Here is an 18,925-nt window from a genome sequence, read left to right as displayed (position 1 = left end):
GATGTTTGTGTCAGAAGCAGCAGTATTGATGCTCGGGCTCTGAGAGGAAGAGAGAGCTGCGCATGTTCCTGGAGAACTCGTGCTGGAGGCTGGAAGGGGCTGTGCAGCTCATCCACGCAGCCTGCTTCTCAAGTCTGTGACTGTCGGCCAGAATGCAAATGTCCCCAGAGACGACCCCGCTGGTTCAGAGTAGGTATGCATGATGCTGAATCTCGGCACCCCGTGTCATAAGGAAAACAGCTCACTAGGACCTGGATGTACTGGAGACAGCACCCTATCTATCCGGAAGGGTACGCCTTAAGTATCTTCACGTCGTCCACAGGACGGTCCTGGGAATTTGTCTCCACCATGCCCACTCGATTCACCATCCCTAAGCCTTGGCACACTCGGCCAAAAATGGTATGCTTGCTGTCTAGCCATTGTGTGGGGGCCAGGGTCACGAAGAACTAACTGGCTGCAGTTGGTGTCCGGTCCTGCGTTGGCCATTGCGAGAATCCCAGCCCCAGTGAACTTCATCTTCAAACTGCTTGCCATAAATAGATGGGCCACCTTGACCTGTGCCTGTCGGGTCATCGCCCTGGATCATGAAGTCCTTGATGATCCTGTGGAATTTGGTGCCATTGTAGTAGCCCCGCCGAGCCAGCTCTGCAAAGTTCTTGCAGGTCTTCGGAGCATGCTTCCAGTACAGCTCCAGCACAATGACTCCCATGTGAGCTCTAGGGACGTAAAGACTGAGTTGAATCTGTATAGAGCAGCTTCAGGAGGTCCAGCAAGGTGAGCACTTTGTAGAGCTAGGAGCAATGGCTCGAGCCTTCTTAGTGTCTGCACTCAGGATGCAGGGGCAGACGAAGTGGGGCTAAAGTCAGTAGATGGCTGGCTGATCAGGCTCCAAGCAAGGTTCCCTTCAATTGCCATGAAAATCGGATTGCAGGTAAATCTAGTCTCCAGGTAGACGTTGGGCGGCTGCCAGGTGTCTGGGGGAATCGCAGCCATGCTGAGCGAAAGGATCCCCTAGCAATCACCATTGAGTTTCTTTCGTGTTGACCAACTACTCCTGAGCATGGGCCTTCCCTGATATGTGGTTATATACACAGTGAGACAGCATTGGAGACAGCTGATCTTCCTCTTGTCAGTGGGTATCAACTGGAGATAGCTTCTGGAATAAGATGGAGGCATGTGTCCACTTCCCTTTTTCAGTGTTGGTTCCCTGGATTGAACTTGTGCAGGTCTCCTCTGTGCAGGTTCAGTTTCTGTAACTTTTTATGTGCATCACCCTTGTTGTGTCTGGAAGATACTTTTTCTTGGAATCATCCATGACATCTGGCTCTTACAACCTTTCTGCCTCCTCTTCTATATAGATCTCTGAATCTTGAGTGGGGAGATTTGAAAAAAACATTCTGTTTAGGACCGACTGCTCCAAAAACCATCCAGTCATGGGAGACTACTACTTTAATAGCAAAGTTCCTCAATATAGTATGTCATTTGGAGTCATTTTATTGCTGTGTTCTTTTAACAGAATAAAAAGTAGCAGTAGGTTTTCCCTTAAGCCTATTATCTATCTAGTCTCAGAGTCTTGGCCACTATAGCAGTGTCTAATGTGGTTTCAATTGCATAGAGTGAGCCTTAAATCCAACTTTAAAAAGCTGTTGGTTACTTCCATAACATTTATTTCATTATTATACCAGTCTATCTTGCTGGCAGGTTACAGGGTTTGCAGCTGGGTGACATTAATGACTAACTTGCTCCTGTAGCATGCAGAGTGCCTTCTAGTACCACACATGATAGTCAGAGGGGTGGGGTGGCGGGGGCTTCTAGTTAGGTACAAGTTTGTCTTCTCTGTGTTTGACAGCATAAGTATGAATTGTCTTCAGCTGCTCTTATTACCATAGCTCTGCAGCTCCACAGTCAACTTGAAATATGGACTGGTGATACCTCCTGAAGTTCTTTTATTATACAGGATTATTCTTTGTCTTGTTGTATTTAGTGGGTATTACACTGAATCTGTAGATTGCTTTTGGTAAGATGGCCACTTTCACTATGTTAATCCTAGTTATCCTTGAGCTTGGGAGATCTTTCTGTCTTTCCGGTATCTTCAATGTTTCTCTTTAATGTCTCAAAAGTTTTAGTTTACATCGTTCATTTGATTGATTGGTTATAGTTACCCCAGGATGTTTAATTTTTTGAGGCTATTGTGAAAGGTGTTGTTTTTCTGATTTCACAGTTTGCTATTTTTATATAGGGAAGCTATTGATTTCTTTCTGTTAATTTTGTATCCTGATAATTTACTGAAAGTGTTAATTCTGCTGTAGAAGTTCTCTGGTAGAATTTTTAGTCTTTTATGTACAAAATTATATCATCTGAAAATGAAGATATTTTGCCTTCTTTCTTTCCTATTTGTAGCCCCTTGATCTCCTTCAGTTGTCTTATTGCTTGAAATAAGACTACACGTATTATATTGAATAGGTATGTAAACAGTGGACGATGTTGTCTTGTTCCTGATTTTAGTGGAACTGCTTTGAGTTTCTCTCTATTTAGGTTGATGTTGGCTATGGGCTTGCTCTAAACTGCCTTTATTATATTGAAGTATGTCTCTTGTATCCCTAGTTTCTCTAGGATTTTCTCATGAAGGGATATTGGATTTTGACAAAGTTTTCTTTTTCTGTATTTTTGAGATGGCCATGTGATTCTTGTCTTTCAGTTTGTTTATGTGGTAGATTAATTTATTGATATATGCATATTGAACCATTCCTAAATCTCTGGGATGAGGCCAACTTGAACATGGTGGATCAGGCTTCTAATGTGTTCGTGATTTTTGTTTGCAAGTATTTTATTGAGAATTTTTCCATAAAGAATATTGATCTCTAGTTTTCTTTTTTGGTTGGGTTTTTGTATGATTTTGGTACTAGGGTGCCTTTATAAAAAGAATTAAGAAAAGTTTCTTCAGTTTCTATTCTGAATTATAATTTTAGGAGTATTAACATTATTTTTTCTTTGAATGTCTGATATAATTCTGTACTGCACCAATTTGACTCTGTGCTTTTTTGTGTGGAAGATTTTTATTGAGTGCTTATGTTTCACTATGGTGGTCTATTTTGGCTGCTTATTGGATCTTGATTTAACTTTGATAGACTATATCTGTCATGAAATCTACCCATTTCTTTTAGGTTTTCTGATTTTGTGGGGTATAGAGTTTTAAAGTATATCCTTATGATTTTCTGTATTTCCTCAGTATCTGTCATAATGTTTTTTCTTTCATCTCTAATTTTATTAATTTGGATTAGAAAATGTTTAGACACTCATTTATTGAGAAAGAAAAACATGTAAGCACATAGGGAAAGAGTTCTAAGATAAATCCTTTCCATCATGGACCCCAGAAGGAAGTATATATATATATATATATATATATATATATATATATATATATATATATATAACTTAATATCACCTCAGAGACTGTAAGAAAGTAAACTTTTATGTTTATGCTACCCACTGTACTTTGAATCCTTCAGTAGCTTTTAAATTAGATTACTTAACTTACTAAGTTGTAAGAATTTTTCATGTTTTCCATAAATGTTCTTTTCCAAATATAAACTTTGTAAACATTTTCTTCTAAAGTGTGACTTATCTTTCTGGAGAATGGTGATTTAAGACAGAGTCTCATGTGATAGTTCAGGTAGCCTGAAACTTCTGGGTTAGGCTGGCCTTGAATTTGTAGCAATCCTGCCTCAGTCTCCTAAATACTAGGATTAAATACTAGGAATCACCACACCCAGCCTTGCTTACCCCTTTGTTATGGCTACCTCTTCCTTTTTTCTTTTATCCTTTCTACAGCTCCTTATTAAAGAAGCATGTGGTTTCTATACCTCTTTATTTATCAAGTAGCATGTAGAATTAATAACAAAGTACATTGTAATCAGTATATTTTTTGGCAGGACAGATCATATTTCCAATAAAAGTTATCTTGTCGTATTTTATATCTTTAATTAACAACCAATGTTTTAATAAGCAAGGAAACCCAAGACTAGAACAAGTATATACTTTTTATTTCAGTGATAAAGATGAAAATTGTGTTTTAAAAATGGTTTTACAATATTATGTCAGCATTTGTTTAGGTATAAGTTGTTTTAAGTATTCATCTATGTCTTTTTCTATTAAACATTCTTAACTTGGAGCAAAATGAGTTTCTATTGTTTTCTCAACATTTTTTATGATATACAATTTTCTCTACTAGACAATAATTATGAGTTAAATTAATGTGCTTTCAAGTAATGACACATCCTTTCATAATTCCAATGAATTCTATTTAATTGTATGCCATAGGCTTCCTTTAATGTTAAATTGGACAATTTTATTTGTAATTTCACGTGAATATTTTAGTAAAGGTATTATCTAAATCTAAGATCTAGTAAGTGAAAACATTATAAATTAGTATATGTATGAGCCCTTTTAAAGTGTACAAATATATATCATAAAGTACAACTATTTCTGAATACCTGCATGAAGGAATGTGGCCTTTGTATAACAACTCGAAGCTTAAAGACACATTTCCATTTTGATTAAGTATACTTTATGAAATATTCTGTACTTTCGATGTGCTTTTAGGAAATTTTTAATGAGTCATAGTGGCACTCACTAGTAATCCCAGTGTCTGAGAGGCTGGTGCAGGAAGACAAGTTTGGATTCTAAAATTGTCTGAAGTCATCCTGTAGTTCTAGCTTTCTTCCAGAAGTTCACAGCTTAAGCTTTTGCATTATTAAATTCTGTATGTGTCTGAAGCAAATTGTCTGTCTGTGTGTTTGTGTGTACATGTTTGCTAGCTGTGGATATTTTTTCAATTTTTTTACCTTAATTTTTAAAAATCTTTTTTAAAATTAGATACTCTGTATTTGCATTTGAGATGTTATCCCCTTAACCCACCTCCTCCCTTCCACTCCATTTGCCTTCACAAAGGTGCACTCCCTTCTGGTCTGCCTCTCCAACCCCATTTTGGTCTTCCTTTTTTTTGAGCTTCATAATGTCTGTGAATTGTTTCTTGGGTATTGGGTATTCAGAGCTTGGTGGGGCTAGTATCTGCTTATCAGTGAGTGCATACCATGTGTTTTCCCACTCAGGATGATAGTCTCTAGTTTCATCCATTTGCCTACAAATTTCATGAAGTCATTGTTTCTAATAGCTGAGTAGCACTCCATTGTATAAATATACCACACTTTCTGTATCCATTCATCTGTTGATGGACATCTGGGTTCTTTCCAGCTTTTAGATATTATAAATAAGGCTGCTATAAAAATGGTGGATCATGTGTCCTTGTTATATGTTGGAGCATCTTTGAGGTATATGCCCAGGAGTAGAGTGGCTGGGTTTTCAGGTAGTACTATGTTCACTTTTCTGAGGAACTGACAGAATGATTTCCAGAGTGGTGGTACCAGCTTACAACCCCACTAGCAGTGGGAAAGTGTTCCTCTTTCTCCACATCCTTGCCAGCATCTGCTGTCACCTGTGATTTCGATCTTAGCCATTCTGACTGGTGTGAGATGGAATCTTAGGGTTGTTTGGATTTGCATTTCCCTGATGATTAGGGATGTTGAACATTTCTTTAGGTGCTTCTCAGCCATTCGATGTTCCTAAGTTCAGAATTATTTGTTTAGCTCTGTACCCCATTTTTAATAGGATTATTTAATTCTCTATAGTCTAGCTTTCTGAGTTCTTTGTATATATTGGATACTAGCCCTCTATCAGATATAGAATTGGTAAAGATCCCTTCGCAATCTGTAGGCTGCCATTTTGTCTTCTTAACAATGATCTTAGCCTTACAGAAACTTTACAACTTCATGAGGTCCCATTAGTTGATTCTTGATCTTAGAGCATAAGTCATTGGTGTTCTATTCAGGAAAATTTCCCCTGTGTCTATGTGTTCTAAGCTCTTCCCCACTTTCTCTTCTGACAGTTTCAGTGTACCTTGTTTTATGTGGAAATATTTGATCCACTTGTACTTGAACTTTGTACAAGGGGATAGGAAAGGATTGATTTGCATTTTTCTGCATGCTGACTGCCACTTGAACCAACACCATTTGTTGAAGAGGCTGTCCTTTTTCCATTGAATGATTTTAGCTCCTTTGTCCAAGATCAAGTGACCATAGGTGTGTGGGTTCATTTCTGTGTCTTTGATTCTGTTCCATTGATCTACCTGCCAATGTCTGTACCAATACCATGCAGTTTTTTTAAAATCACAATTACTTTGTAATATATCTTGAGATCAGGGATGGTGATTACCCCAGAAGTGTTTTTATTCTTGAGAATAGATTTCACTATTCTAGGTTTCTTATTATTCCAGATGAACTTACAAATTGCTTTCTCCAACTCTATGAAGAATTGAGTTGATGGGGATTGCATTGAATCTGTAGATTGCTTTAGGATAGATGGCCATTTTTTACACTGTTGATCCTGCCAATCCATGAGCATGTGAGATCTTTCCATCTTCTTAGATCTTCTTCAGTTTCCTTCTTCAGAGTCTTGAAGTTCTTGTCATACAGATCCTTAACTTCCTTTGTTAGGGACATCCCCAGGTATTTTATAATCTTTGTGATTATTGTGAAGGGTGTCAATTCTCTTATTTCTTTCTCAGCCTGGTTATCCTTTGAGTAGTGGAAAACTACTGATTTGTTTGAGATAAATTTATAGCCAGCCACTTTGCTGAAGTTGTTTATTAGTTATAAAAGTTCTCTGGTGAAAGTTTTGGGGTCACTTAAGTATACTATCATGTCATCTGCAAATAGTGATATTTTGACCTCTTCCTTTCTGATTTGTATCTCTTTGATTTCTTTTTGTTGTGTAATTGCTCTGGCCAGGACTTCCAGTACTATATTGAATAGGTAGGGGGACAGTGAACAGCCTTGTCTAGAACCTGATTTTAATGAGATTGCTTCAAGTTTCTCTTTATGTAGGTTGATGTTGGCTACTTGTTTGCTATATATTGCCTTTAAAATGTTTAGGTATGGGCTTTGGATTCCTGATCTATATAAGACTTTTACAATGGAAAGGTGTTGAATTTTGTTGAATGCTTTCTGGGCATTTAGGGAGAGGATCATGTGGTTTTTTCTTTGAGTTGTTTATATGGTGGATTACATTGATGGGTTTCTGTATGTTGGACCATTTTTCATCCTTGGCATAAAGCCTTCTTGGTCATGGTGGATGATTGTTTTGATGTGTTCTTGGATTTGGTTTGCAAGAAATTTATTGGGTATTTTTGCATTGATGTTTATGAGAGAAATTGGTCTGAAGTTCTCTTTCTTTGTAGTGTCTTTGTGTGGTTTAGGTATAAGAGCAATTGTGGCTTCAGAGAATGAGTTGGGTAGTTTTCCTTCTGTTTTCATTTTGTGGAATAGTTTGGAAAGTATAGGTATTATGTCTTATTTTAAAATCCATCTTTTATTTATTTATTTATTTATTTATTTATTTATTTATTTATTTTCCTTGGTGTGTAAAGTTTTTTTTTTTAAAACAATGAGCAAACAGTACATGTAATATAGGGTGCAACCCGGAATTTGTCAATGTGTTCTTGGTGGGTAAGGATTGAGCATGACTTTTTTTTTTTTGTTTTCTTTTTTTCTTGGATTTCATACAGTCTGTGAGTTGTTTCTGGGGCAGTGCGAGCCTCTGGGCTTAGCATCCCACTATCAGTGACTGCATATTATGTCTTTTCTTTTGTGACTGGGTTATCTCACTCAGGATGATATTCTCTAGATGCAGCCATTTTCTTAAGAATTTGGTTAAGTCATTGTTTCTGGTGGCTGAGTAGTATTCCATTGTGTAAATGTACCACAATTTTTGTATCCATTCATCTACTGAAGGACATCTGGGTTCTTTTCAGCTTCTGGCTATTATTAATAGAGCTGCTATGAACATTGTGGTGCATATATCTTTGTTGTGTATTAAAGTGTCTCTGGGGTATATGCTCAGAAGTGGAATAGCTGGGTCTTCAGGTAGTACTATGTCCAATTTTCTGAGGTATCGCCAGACAGATTTACAGAGTGGTTGTATTAGCTTGCAACCCCACCAACAGTGGAGAAGTGTTCCTCTTTCTTCACAACCTCGCCAGCATCTCTTGTCATATGAGTTTTGGATCTTGGCCAATCTGACTGGTGTGAGGTGGAATTTCAGGGTTGTTTTGATTTGCATTTCCCTGAAGGCTAAGGATGTCGAGGGTATTATGTCTTCTATAAAAGTCTGATAGAATTCTCCACTAAACCCATCTGGTCCTGGGATTTTGTTGGTTGGGAGACTTTTCATGACTGCTTCTATTTCTTTAGAGTTTATGGACTGTTTAGATAATCTGTCTGATCCTGATTTAACTTTGCTGCCTGATAATTGTCTAGGAACTTGTCCATTTCCTCTACATTTTCCAGCTTTTGTAGTAGGGGTTGATGATTTCTTGAATTTCCTCAGTTTCTGTTGTTATATCTCTCCTTTATCTTCTGATTTTGCTAATTTTTGATACTTTCTCTGTGCCCTCTAGTTAGTCTGGCTAAGGGCTTATCAATCTTGTAGATTTTCTTAAAAAACAGTTCTTGTTTTTGTTGACGATCTGTATAGTTTTTTTGTCTCTATTTGGTTGATTTCTGCTCTGAGTTTGATTATTTCCTGCCATATATTCCTCTTGGGTATATCTGCTTCTTTTTGTTCTAGAACTTTCAGCTGTGCTGACAAGTTGCTCATATATGCTCTCTCCAGTTTCTTTTTGGAAGCACTCAAAGCTATGAGTTTTCCTCTCAGTACTGCTTTCATAGCATCCCATAAGTTTGGGTATTTAGTGGTGTCATTTCCGTTAAATTCTAAAAAATCCTTACTTCCTTTCTTTATTTCTTCCTTGACCAAGCTATCATTGAGCAGAGCACTGTTCAGCTTTCATGTGTATGTGGGCTTTTTGTTGTTTTTGTTGTTATTAAAGACCAGCATTAGTCCATAGTGATCTGATAGGATGCATGGGAATATTTTGGTCTTCTTGTATCTGTTGAGGCCTGTTTTGTGACCGACTATATGGTGAAATTTGGAGGAGGTACCACGAAGTGCTGAGAAGCAAGTATATATTTTTGTTTTTGGATAAAATGTCCCATAGATATCTGTTAATTCCAGTTTGTTCATAATCTCTGCTAGTTTTGCTGTGTCTCTATTCAGTTTCTGTCTCCATGATCTGTCCATTGATGAGAGTGGGGTTTGAAGTCTCCCATTACTATTTGTGTGGTGTAATATGTGCTTTGAACTTTAGTAGGATTTATCTTATCAATGTGGCTACCCTGGTATTTGGAGCATAGATGTTCAATATTGAGAGTTCATCTTGATAGATTTTTCCTGTGATGAGTAATAAGTGTCCTTCCTTATCTTTTTTGATGACTTTTGGTTTAAATTTTATTATATTTGATATTAGACCCCAGTTTGTTTCCTGGGACCATTCGATTGGAAGGTTTTTTACCCCAGCGTTTTACTTTGAGGTAGTGTCTGTCTTTGTCTCTGAGATGAATTTCCTGTATGCAGCAAAATGCTGGATCCTGTTTATGTATCCAGTCTGATAGTCTATGTCATTTTATTGGGAAATTGAATTCATTGATGTTAAGAGAAATTATGGAATAGTAATTTTTGCTTCTTGTTATTTTTGTTGTTAGAGGTAGACCTATGTTTGTGTGCTTTTCTTCTTTTATTTTTTGTTTTTTTTGCATGATTATTTATTTATTTATTTATTTATTTATTTATTTTTTAAATGACTTTATTTTGCAAAACAAAGATAAATGTAAAGATTTTAAACATTTTTTGCTTAAAATTATACATTTTTGTCAGTACTGTTTTTTCAGACATTAAAATAAATTTTACATAAAACCATGTGAATATGTTTTTTAGTCAGTACTTGATTTTTTTCAAGGGCTTGACAGTCTGCATTGAAAACGTATTAGTTGCAATAAGCGTAACGTACATGCAAAACAAAACACAACATGGGAATAGTCAAAGTCTTCTTGTTTTGTGAATATATGTATATTTTTTGTTTTCTTTATTTCTTGGACTTCATACAGTCTGTGAGTTGTTTCTGGGGGAGTGCAAGCCTCTGGGGTTAGCATCCCACTATCAGTGACTGCATATTATGTCTGTTCTTTTGTGACTGGGTTATCTCACTCAGGATGATCTTCTCTAGATGCAGCCATTTTCTTAAGAATTTGGTTAAGTCATTGTTTCTGGTGGCTGAGTAGTATTCCATTGTGTATATGTACCACAATTTTTGTATCCATTCGTCTTCTGAAGGACATCTGGGTTCCTTCCAGCTTCTGGCTATTATAAATAGGGCCGCTATGAACATTGTGGTGCATATATCTTTGTTGTGTATTAAAGTGTCTCTGGGGTATATGCCCAGAAGTGGAATAGCTGGGTCTTCAGGTAGTACTATATCCAATTTTCTGAGGTATCGCCAGACAGATTTCCAGAGTGGTTGTATTAGCTTGCAACCCCACCAACAGTGGAGAAGTGTTCCTCTTTTTCCGCAGCCTCGCCAGCATCTGCTGTAATCTGAGTTTTGGATCTTGGCCAATCTGACTGGTGTGAGGTGGAATCTTAGGGTTGTTTTGATTTGCATTTCCCTGATGGCTAAGGATGTCGAGCACTTCCTCAGATGTTTTTCGGCCATTCGGTGTTCCTCAACTGAAAATGATTTGTTTAGCTCTGTACCCCATTTTTTAATAGGGTTATTTGATTCTCTGGTGTCTAGCTTTTTGAGTTCCTTGTACACCTTGGATATTAGGCCTCTATCTGATGTGGTGTTGGTAAAGATCTTTTCCCATTCTGTTGGTTGCCGTTTTGTTTCTTGATGATGTCCTTAGCCTTACAGAAACTTTGCAATCTCATTAAGTCCCATTTGTTAATCTTTGACCTTAGAGCTTGAGCCATTAGTGTTTTGTTCAGGAAATTTTCTCCTGTGCCTATGTGTTCTAAGGTTTTCCCTACTTTCTCATCTAATAGTTCCAGTGTATCTGGTTTAATGTGGAGATCTTTAATCCACTTACACTTGAGCTTTGTACAAGGAGATAAGAACGGGTCTATTTTCATTCTTTTGCATGTTGAGTGCCAGTTAGACCAGCACCATTTGTTGAATAGGCTGTCCTTTTTCCATTGAATGTTTACTGCTCTTTGTCAAAAATCAGGTGACCATATACATGAGGGCTCATTTCTGGATCTTCTATTCTATTCCATTGATCCACTTGCCTATTTCTGTACCAGTACCATGCAGTTTTCAGCACAATTGCCTTGTAATATAGCTTGAGGTCAGGGATAGTGATTCCCGCAGATGTTTTTTTGTTGTTGAGGATGGATTTCGCTATTCTAGGTCTTTTGTTATTCCAGATGAAATTGCACATTGATCTTTCCAATTCCATGAAGAACTGGGTTGGAATTTTGATGGGAATTGCATTGAATCTGTAGATTGCTTTTGGTAGGATGGCCATTTTTAAGATGTTGATCTTTCTAATCCATGAGCATGGGAGATCTTTCCATTTTCTGAGATCCTCCTCAATTTCTTTCTTTAGAGGTTTGAAGTTCTTGTCATACAGGTCCTTCACTTCTTTAGTTAGAGTCACACCAAGGTATTTCATAGTTTTTGTAACTATTGTGAAGGGTATCTTTTCCCTAATTTCTTTCTCCACATGTTTGTCCTTTGAGTATAGGAAGGCTACTGATTTGTTTGAGTTAATTTTGTATCCGGCCACTTTGCTGAACTTGTTTATCAGCTGTAGGAGTTCTCTGGTGGAATTTTTGGGGTCACTCAAGTACACTATCATGTCATCGGCAAAGAGTGATGTTTCTATCTCTTCCTTTCTGATTTGTATCCCCTTGATCTCCTTTTGCTGTCTAATTGCTCCAGCCAGGACTTCCAGTACTATGTTGAATAGGTAGGGAGAGAGTGGGCAGCCTTGTCGAGTCCCTGATTTTAGTGGGATTGCTTCAAGTTTCTCGCCATTAAGTTTGATGTTGGCTGTTTGTTTGCTGTATATTGCTTTTATTATGTTTAAATATGGGCCTTGGATTTCTGTTCTTTCCAGGACTTTTAACATGAAGGGGTGTTGGATTTTGTCGAATGCTTTCTCAGCGTCTAGTGAGATGACCATGTGATTTTGGTCTTTAAGTTTGTTTATATGGTGGATTACATTGATGGATTTCCTTATGTTAAACCATCCCTGCATCCCAGGGATGAAGCCTACTTGGTCATGATGAATGATGGTTTTGATGTGTTCTTGGATTCGGTTTGCAAGGATTTTGTTGAGTATTTTTGCATCAATGTTCATAAGTGAGATTGGTCTGAAGTTCTCTTTCCTTGTAGGGTCTTTGTGTGGCTTAGGTACGAGGGTTATTGTAGCCTCAAAAAATGAGTTGGGTAACATTCCATCTGATTCTATCTTTTTGAAATGTTTGGCCTATATTGGTGTTATATCCCCAATAAATGTCTGATAAAATTCTGCACTGAACCCGTCTGGACCTGGGCTTTTTTTGGTTGGGAGGCTTTTGATGACTTCTTCTATTTCTTTAGGTGTTATAGGGTTATTTAGATGGTTTACTTGGTCCTGGTTAAACTTTGGGACCTTGTATCTGTCTAGGAATTCGTCCATTTCCTCCAGATTTTCCAATTTTGTGGAGTATAAGTTTTTGTAGTAGGATCTGATGATTTCTTGAATTTCCTTAGTTTCAGTTGTTATGTCACCACTTTCCTTTCTGATTTTGTTAATTTGGATACTCTCTCTTTGCCCTTTAGTTAGTCTGGCTAGGGGTTTATCAATCTTGTTGATTTTCTCAAAGAACCAACTCTTTGTTTTGTTGATTTTTTCAATGTTTTTTTTTTGTTTCTATTTGGTCTATTTCTGCCCTAATTTTGATTATTTCTTGCCGTCTACTCTTTTTGGGTATATCTGCTTCCTTTTGTTCTAGGGCTTTTAGCTGTGCTGTCAGGTTGCTGATGTGAGCTCTCTCCAGTTTCTTCTTGGAAGCACTTAGGGCAATGAGTTTTCCTCTCAATACTGCTTTCATTGTATCCCATAGGTTTGGGTATGTTGTGTTATCATTTTCGTTGAATTCTAGAAAGTCCTTAATTTCTTTCTTTATTTCTTCTTTGACCCTGCTATCCTTTAACACAGCGTTGTTTAGTTTCCATGTGTATGTGGGCATTTTGTTGTCTTTGTTGTTGTTAAAGACCAGCCGTAGACCATGGTGATCTGAGAGGATGCATGGGAGTATTTCAATCTTCTTATATCGATTGAGGCTCATACTGTGTCCAATTATGTGGTCAATTTTCGAGAAGGTGCCATGGGGTGGTGAGAAGAAGGTGTATTCTTTTACTTTAGGATAGTATGTTCTGTATATATCTATTAATTCTAGTTGGTTCAAAGTCTCTGCTAGTTTTGCAGTGTCCTTGTTCAGTTTCTGTTTCCCTGATCTGTCCATTGGTGAGAGTGGGGTGTTAAAGTCTCCCACTATTATTGTGTGGGGTGAAATGTATTTTTTGAGCTTTAGTAGAGTTTCTTTTATGAATGTGGGTGATTTTTTATTTGGAGCATATATGTTAAGGATTGAGAGTTCCTCCTGACAGATTTCCCCGGTAATGAGTAAAAAGTGTCCTTCTTTATCTTTTTTGATAAATTTTGGTTGGAAGTTTACTTTATTCGATATTAGAATAGCCACTCCAGCTTGCTTCTTGGAGCTGTTTGCTTGGAAGTTTTTTTCCCACCCTTTTACTCTGAGATAGTGTCTGTCTCTGTCTCTGAGATGAGTTTCCTGTATGCAGCAAAAGGCTGGATTTTGTTTATGTATCCAGTCTGATAGTCTATGTCTCTTTATTGGGGAGTTGAGACCATTTATGTTAATAGATATCAAGGAATAATTGTTTCTGTTTCCTGCCATTTTTGCTTTTTTGGGTTGAGTTGTGTCTGTGTTTTTTCCTTCTTTTAGGTTTCTTGTTTTGGAGTTTTCTTGTTTTTACTAGGCTGTATTTTCCCTCCTTGTATTGGGTTTTCCACCTATAATTCGTTGTAGTGCTGGGTTTGTGGTCAGATATTGTGTGAATTTTGATTTGTCTTGAAATATCTTTGTCTCTCCATCGATGGTGATTGATAGTTTTGCTGGGTATAGCAGCTTGGGCTGGCACTTGTGCTCTCTTAAGGAGTGCATAATGTCTGTCCAGGCTCTTCTAGCTTTCATAGTCTCTGTTGAGAAATCGGGTGTGAGTCTGGTTGGTCTGCCTTTATATGTTACCTGACCTTTTTCCCTTACTGCTTTTAGTATTCTTTCTTTACTTTGGGCACTTGATGTTTTTACTATTATGTGTCGGGAGGTATTTCTTTTCTGGTCCAACCTATTTGGAGTTCTGAAGGCTTCTTTTATGCTCGTGGTCATCTCATTCTTGAGGGTAGGGAAGTTTTCTTCTATGATTTTGTTGAAGATATTTACTGTGCCTCTTATTTGATACTCTTCTCCCTCTTCTATTCCTATTATCCTTAGGTTCGGTCTTCTCATTGTGTCTTGTATTTCCTGGACATTTTGGGTTAGGAGCTTTTTGTTTTTTGCATCTTCTCTGGCTGTTTTGTCTATGTTTGCAATGTTGTCTTCTGCCCCCGAGATTCTCTCCTCGATCTCTTGTAATCTGTTGGAAATGCTTGCTTCTGTGACTCCTGATTTCTTTTTTTGGTGTTCTGACTCTAGGGTTATCTCTTTTAGCGCTTTCTTTATTGTGTCAATTTCTGTTTTAATTTCCCTCTTCCATTCCTTTATTTCTTTGGTTCTGTTTTCACCTCGTTCTTTGAGTTCTTTGAGTGTTTTTCTTGTTTCTTCTTTAAAAGCTTCTGAATCTTTTTGCTTTTCCTCCCTTTCTTGTTTAAGTAACTCTATCAGCGTCTTGAGGCATGATTTCAGGTCTGTGTCTTCTTTCTCTGGAGTGTTTGGAATTCTGATGTTTGCTACTATCGGAGAGCTGGGTTCTGGTGTTGCTAGATTGTCTTGGTTTCCTTGGGATATACTCTTTCTCTTTCCTCTTGCCATTTTGTTGTCAGTGATATGTTCTTGCCTTTCTCTTGTATCTGGTCTGTGTCCCTGGTACACTTTCCGTGTGCACTCCGCAGAGATCTCTCTACTCCCCGGCAGCCCAGGTTCTGGGTGGCAGCTGGGCCAGGCTCAGCTCTGCGTACTGAAGTTGCGTCCTGGTGGGAATAGACGTTCCTAAGATCTGTTCCTGGTCACAGATGCTCAGCCTCTCCGAGCCACCTTTCCGGCTGGCAGGTGGGCCAGGCGGGCCAGGCTCTGCTCTTTGTCCTGAAGTCGTCTCAGGGTGGGAACAGAAGTTCCTAAGATCTGTTCCTGGTCACTGGGTCGCGGAGGACAGGGCAGGTCAGGGCAGGGGGTGCCCTTTCTGTGTGCACTCCGCAGAGATCCCTCTGCTTTCCCGCAGCCTAGGTCTCCCACTCACCAGTTGCTCAGCCTGTTCGAGCCGCCTTTCTGGCTGGCTGTTGGGTCAGGCTCTGCTCTGTGTCCTGAATTCGTCTCCGGGTGGGAACAGAAGTTCCTAAGATCTGTTCCCAGTCACTGGATCGGGGAGGACAGGGCAGGTCAGGGCAGGGGGTGCCCTTTCCGTGTGCACTCAGCAGAGATCCCTCTGCTCCCCCGCAGCCTAGGTCTCCCACTCACCAGTTGCTCAGCCTGTTCGAGCCGCCTTTCCGGCTGGCAGTTGGGCCAGGCTCCGCTCTGCGTCCTGAAGTTGTCTCCGGGTGGGAACAGAAGTTCCTAAGATCTGTTCCAGGTCGCAGTTTCTCAGCCTGTACAAGCCGCCTTTCCGGCTGGCAGTTGGGCCAGGCTCCGCTCTGCGTCCTGAAGTTGTCTCCGGGTGGGAACAGAAGTTCCTAAGATCTGTTCCAGGTCGCAGTTTCTCAGCCTGTACGAGCCGCCTTTCCGGCTGGCCTATTTATTTATTTTTGCTTTTCCTTCCTTTCTTTACAAGGAAGGTCTAATTTCCTTCCTTTTGTTGGATTTTTCAATTTATCATCCTTTGTAGACCTGGGTTTGTGGTCAGATATTTTGTAAATTTGTTTTTTCCTGGAATATCTTGGTTTCTTTATCTATGGTGATTGAGAGTTTTGTTGGATATAGTAACCTGGGCTGGCATTTGTGTTCTCTTAGGGGTCTGTATGACGTCAGTCTAGGATCTTCTAGCTTTCATGATCTCTGTTGAGACGTCTGGAGTAATTCTGATCAGTCTGACTTTATATGTTACTTGTCTTTTTTCCCTTACTACTTTTAGGTTTCTTTCTTTGTTTTGAACATTTGGTGTTTTGACTATTATGTGTTGGGAGGAGTTTCTTTTCAGGTCCAATTTATTTGGGGTTATGTAGGCTTCCTGTATGTTCATGGTTATCTCGTTTTTAAGGATAGGAAAGTTTTCTTCTATGATTTTGTTGAAGATATTTACTGTGCCTATTAGTTGATATTCTTCTCCCTCTTCTATACCTATTTTCCTTAGGTTTGGTCTTTTCATTGTGTCCTGGATCTCCTGGACATTTTGGATCAGGAACTTTTTTGATTTTTGTATTTTCTGACTGTTGTGTCTGTTTTCTATGTTGTCTTTGGCCCCTGAGAGCCTCTCTTCCATCTCTTGTAGTCTGTTGGCTATGCTTGCATCTATAATTCTTGATTTCTCTTTTTGGTTTTCCATCTCCAGGGTTATCTCTTTTTGTGTTTTCTTTATTGTTTCTATTTTTGTTTTCAATTCCGTATCTGTTTCGTTGTGTTTGCCTGTAGTTCTTTGACTGATTTTTTAAGGGAGTTATTTATGTGCTTCTCCAAGATCTCCATCATCATCATGAAGTATGATTTCACCTCTGAGTCTTCTTTTTCTGGTGTGTTTTGCAATCCTCTACTTGCCCTTGTGGGAGAGCTGGGTTCTGATGATGTCAGGTTGTCTTGGTTTCCATTGCTTAGGTTCTTTCGTTTTCTTTTTGCCATCTTATTGTCTGTGATTATATGTGATCTTGTTATAAACTCTGCATAAACCCTGTCTCTCCTGTGGATCTTTTTGCTTAGGATGAAAAGTATTCCTGCTCTTCTGAGCTCCTAGGAACCTGTGTGTGTGAGGGCTGCCAGTCTAGAAGTGGCTGGGCCAGGTCTGGCCTTGGGCTGTAAGTGTGCACTCTTGCTGCTTGAACCAGGAGAGCTCTTTGCAGCTTTCCCCCCCATTTTTATTGGATGTTTTCTGTATTTACATTTCTAATGTTATCCCATTTTCCCAATCTCATCACCCCCTTCTCCCATTGCTTCTATGAAGGTGTTCCCTCTCCCACCCCAGCACCTTGACTTTCCCCTACACTGGGAAAAGGATCCTTCACTGGACCAAAGGCATCTCCTCCCATTGATGTCAGACAATGCTATCCTCTGCTACATGTGCAACTGGAGCCATGGGTCTCTCCATATGTGCTCATTGGTTGGTGTTTTAGTCCCTGGGAGCTGTGGTGGGTTTGGTTGGTTGATAATGTTGTTCTTCCCATGAGGTTGCAAACCCTTTCAGCTCCTTCAGTCCTTTCTCTAGCTCTTTCATTAGGAACCTGTATTTAGAGTTCGGGCTACGCAGCAATGGAGTCATGGTGGGAGTTGAGGTTCTGGGAAGCTTTAGAGGCCTGAAAAGAGATTCACCTGTTTGTTGCTGAGATCCAGCACTCGCAGTTTCTCCTCTCCTGCCATTTTAACAGCCCCTAGCTCACTGGATCTGGGCCTCTGAAGGCCTGGCTGATGTCAATATGCTGCGACGAAAACCCACTCGCCTGGAGCTCAAGCTTGATGACATTGAGGAGTTTGAGAGCATTCGAAAGGATCTGGAGGCCCGTAAGAAACAGAAGGGAGATGTGGAAGGTGTAGGAACCAGTGATGGAGAAGGAGGTACTGGGCTCAGCAGTGACCCCACGAGCCGGGAACAAATGATTAATGATCGAATTGGTTATAAACCCCCAACTAAAGACCAACAATCGCACATTTCAGTTTGGAAACTTTGAATTTTAGATACAATGACGACAGAAGTACAAACCAGGTTTAGAGAATTAAGTGTAAAACCAAGCAGAATGTTTTCTGTCTCCTGCAGGGAGACATAACTTCTGTATGAAATTATTGCTGTCCAACTTTTTGGATAGGCTGGAAGCCAAATTCTGGCTTGTTCCTGGAAACTTGGACGGCAGAAAGCTTACCTGATATTTGTTTTTAACAATAAATATATTTTTGGAAAAAATGTGAGACGTCCTTAAAGGTAGCAGCACCGACAGGCATCTTAAATCCCCAGCTCTGACAGGTGACTGCCACCAGTGGCTGGTGACTGCCATAAGTCACAAAAGACCCCAGACCCAGAACACTTGCAGCTGATCCCCTGTGACTTGTTTATTCAGTATCTGGTGACTGCTGACCATCCTGTAAGAAGCAGAGATCGCAGATGAGTGCGCTCAGGCTGCAAATCAGCACTTGGGAGGCTGAAGTAGGAATCCCAAGAGTTGGAGGCTAGTCTGGGCTACAGAGCAAAATCCTGTCTCAAGTTGTCAAGCAGACAAATGAAACCAAGACAGAGACCCCTGCCCTCATGGAGACTGGATTCTAATGATCAAATTGTCAGAATCAAATCCACTTACAGAAAGGCTTTATACAGGGGGGGGGGCACAGCGGCTTTAACAGCGAGCGCTGCTCCATTCTTCACTTGGGACTCTGAGAATGTCTGCACAGGAAGCATCTGAGAGCTGCTCTCGGTACCTTTGCACCATGCTCTGCTTTATCATAAGATTCAGGGGCAGAACCACCAGCTGTGGAAACCAGAACATCTGGAATCAAGTTTCAAAGAAACTTCTTAGCTGGGATTTACCCAGGATTTTAGATAGTTGATGAGCGATGT

The 18,925-nt window shown here is 39.4% G+C and overlaps 2 pseudogenes across 2 annotated transcripts; one reads left to right on the top strand and one right to left on the bottom strand.

Moving 5' to 3' along the window:
- Window positions 1–278: 278 nt before the first annotated feature.
- LOC308415638 (peptidyl-prolyl cis-trans isomerase-like 1) lies at window positions 279–993 on the bottom strand (annotated as a pseudogene). Its single transcript has 2 exons — window positions 938–993; window positions 279–716 (listed from the first exon to the last, which is right to left on the bottom strand). The product of its transcript is annotated as a peptidyl-prolyl cis-trans isomerase-like 1 (transcript).
- A 16,802-nt stretch (window positions 994–17,795) lies between these two features.
- On the top strand, window positions 17,796–18,054 carry LOC308414573 (anaphase-promoting complex subunit CDC26-like; annotated as a pseudogene). Its single transcript has one exon. The product of its transcript is annotated as an anaphase-promoting complex subunit CDC26-like (transcript).
- The last annotated feature ends 871 nt before the right edge of the window (window positions 18,055–18,925 follow it).

The sequence above is a fragment of the Micromys minutus genome (assembly GCF_963924665.1).
Source record: "Micromys minutus genome assembly, chromosome: X".
Taxonomy (NCBI): Eukaryota; Metazoa; Chordata; class Mammalia; order Rodentia; family Muridae; genus Micromys; species Micromys minutus.
The sequence above is the reverse complement of the archived record's forward strand: the minus strand, read 5'-3'. Positions and strand labels throughout refer to the sequence as shown.